Raw genomic sequence first — 3,037 nt, 5'->3', positions numbered from 1 at the left:
GGAGGAGAAAGAGGAAGAGAGGGAGGTAAGGATGGGAGGAGAGAGGAGGGAGGGAGGAATGGAAGGTGGGAGGAAGGGGAGAAGAGAAAAAGGGGACGGGAGGAGGGGAGGCCGAGTGGGGAGGAAAACTTGTCCAGGGCCAAGAGTCAAAGTTTTCCATAAGCCGGCCACCGAAGAGTAAGCTTAGGGGCAAGGACTCTGCTGAATGCCAGCGTCTGCAAATGCCCACTTTCTCTCTGCTGCCGTGTCAACAGGAGGCCTTAATCACACTGCCTGCCTCACCCAAGGTGCTGGACAGTGAAATACCTCCAGCAGACAAAGGCCCCGGAGAACTGGAACCAGGTTGAGAGACCTGGAAGGTGGTGACTCTTGGCGAGTGAGTGCTGCGGAGAGGAGGGCTCAGGTGGGAAGCCAGTTGTCTGCTGAGGGAGCCCTCCGCACCCAGACACGTGTGCTGGCGGCCGTCTTGGGAGCGCACCAGGAGCTGAATGGCTGCCGCACTCTGCCCAGCGGGGATTCAGGAGGAATCTGCACCCGCCCACAATGTCCTAACGCTTGTTGGACGCGGAGTACTGAAACCGTGGAAACAGAAGGGACACACCAGTCACAGTCAGGTGTCCGACCTCTCTGCTCTGGAGTGTGGCTGCAGGTGTGTCTCTAACAGTGACATGGTGGCAATAAAGTCAAGCGGCACCTGAGCCCAGGGGACTACATCCCCGAGGCTGGGGTTGAGACCTCTGCTACTATGTGCTGGGTGGTTCCCGTGCGGGTGGTCCTGGGTGGTGACAAGGGAATGTTCGATGCAGTGTCGCCCCTGGTTCTGACCTCATTCCCAGGCTGCGGGAAGGACTCTGCAGTGAGCCGGGTCATCTGTGGACCTGGATGTCAGTGCTGGAGGGCGCTTCCCTGGGCATCCACTTGCTCCAACTAAGAGCCTCTTCTCTTCCAGAACCGACCATCTCCACTCCTCAGAGCTGCTGAAGAAAAGGCTGGCATGCCTTTCTGATATTGCCCCGGGCCAGGCCCCAGGGGGCACTATCTGGGGGTGTCCCAAGGGACCCTCAGCCCCAGAGCAACAGCAGAGCATCTGAAGTTTAAGACGTGCTCTTGGGGCTTCCCTGGTGGCGCAGTGGCTGAGAGTCCGCCTGCTGATGCAGGGGACGCGGGTTCATGCCCCGGTCCGGGAAGATCCCACATGCCGCGGAGCGGCTGGGCCCGTGAGCCATGGCCACTGAGCCTGCGCGTCCGGAGCCTGTGCTCCGCAACGGGAGAGGCCACAGCACTGAGAGGCCCGCGTACCGCAAAAACAAACAAACAAACAAAAAAAACTCACTCTTGTTTCCTCCCAAGAAAAAAGAGGCTTTTTTTTTTCTAAAGCAGAAAATCTAAGAAAAATTCATGCCGTCCTCAAACCAGAAGATGCTCCTAAATGAAAAAGCATGGAATAGGGATCAGAGAAAAATGGCAGAAAGGCCCGACTTCTATGGGAAGCAAAGAAGGAAAAATGTAATGTTGTTAAACTATCTCAGGACAGGAAGGGAAGTGAAGAAGGTACACACTGGAAGAAAAGGAAACTTAAGCCAAACGGCAGAGGCTTAGTAAGTGAAAGTTCCTGCGTCTTGACTCCTGGCGCAAAGGGATTTTTAAAAGAATCCTCGTTCCACGGACCAGGGAGCTCTCAGCTAGTGCACTGCTGGGCACAGGCAGGGAGGGACCTGCTGGCTCAGGCGGCGAGAAGGGACAGAGGCTGAGGGGGCAGCCAGCACAGCAGGGAGATTTGTTACACACATGGGGACGGGGCGAATGGGCACAATATACTGTGGACGATGGGGACCAACCTCCTCACTGTCACAGGAAGCAGACACAAGTACGGAGAAGCTGGAATACACCCTGGGGTGTCGGGCTGTAATTGAAGGCATCGATGTGAAATCATCGTTCTCAAGAAGACATGGGGACATGCATGTGTATACACATGCAAGTTACACACACACGCTTTGCCCAGACCTGTCTCCTGAGGGACAAGAGGCAATGGCACTCCAGGAACAATGAGCACACCTAACGCCCAGATCTCGGCTTCTAAATACCATTCTTCACTGAAGGAAACTGGTTTCCTTGGAGAAATGGCTGCTTCTGAGGCTGGGGTGAAGGAAGTACATGTGCCTGGACCACCTCATTGTGTCAGAAAGCAGGAAGTGCTCAACGACTGATGGGGATGCATCAAAGGGACACAAGAGCCAGTGCGAACTGGCCAAATCAGGGATAATTCCAACATCAAAATAAAGGATAATAAGCGTTCAAATAGGAATTCGTGAGCACATGATACAAATCAAAACATTAAAAGGTAAGCTGTACTTCATACACGGCGTCACGTCTGTGGTATTTCTGCCAAAAGTCTTAGCCACCGTTGTAAAGCAATTATACTCCAATAAAGATGTTAAAAAAAAAAATGCTTAGCCTAGGTCAAATCCAGAAGAGAACTAAGACAAACCGACGCTGAGGGCAGTCCACGAAATTACTGGCTGCACCTCCCTGAAGGCAAGGTCATGAAAGACGAGACTGAGAAACGAGGGCTGAAGCCTGAAGAGTCTTAACAACGCAACACAGCGAGATCCTGGGCCAGGCTGGAATGGAGCCCTGATACTGTGGCTGGCTGTTTGTTTTCCTATAAAGGACACTCTGGGGACAGTCAGTAAACCCTTGAAAAGGATTTGTGGATTAGATGATAGCATCGTATCAATGTTCATTTCTTGATTTTGATAGATACACTGTGGCTACCTAGTGGCTACAGTCCTTGTTTTTAGGAAATACACACTGAAGTACTTAGGGTTCATGAGGCATATTTTCTGTAACCTACTCAGACAGATGGATGGATGGACAGATGGACAGGTGGATGGGGAGATGGATGGGGGGAATGGATGGATGGATAAGTGCATGGGGGACGAAGAGATGAATGGATGAGGGGGTTGGGGGATGGATGGGTGGGTAGATCCGAAAGAAAAGGGAATGACGAGGCAAAAGAATTAAATGTAAACAAATG

The sequence above is a fragment of the Delphinapterus leucas genome, chromosome 4 (genome assembly GCF_059928025.1).
Source record: "Delphinapterus leucas isolate spDelLeu-1000000601 "Yukka" chromosome 4, BTC_Dleu_Yukka2, whole genome shotgun sequence".
NCBI classification, from domain to species: domain Eukaryota; kingdom Metazoa; phylum Chordata; class Mammalia; order Artiodactyla; family Monodontidae; genus Delphinapterus; species Delphinapterus leucas.
This window is presented reverse-complemented; position numbering follows the sequence as displayed.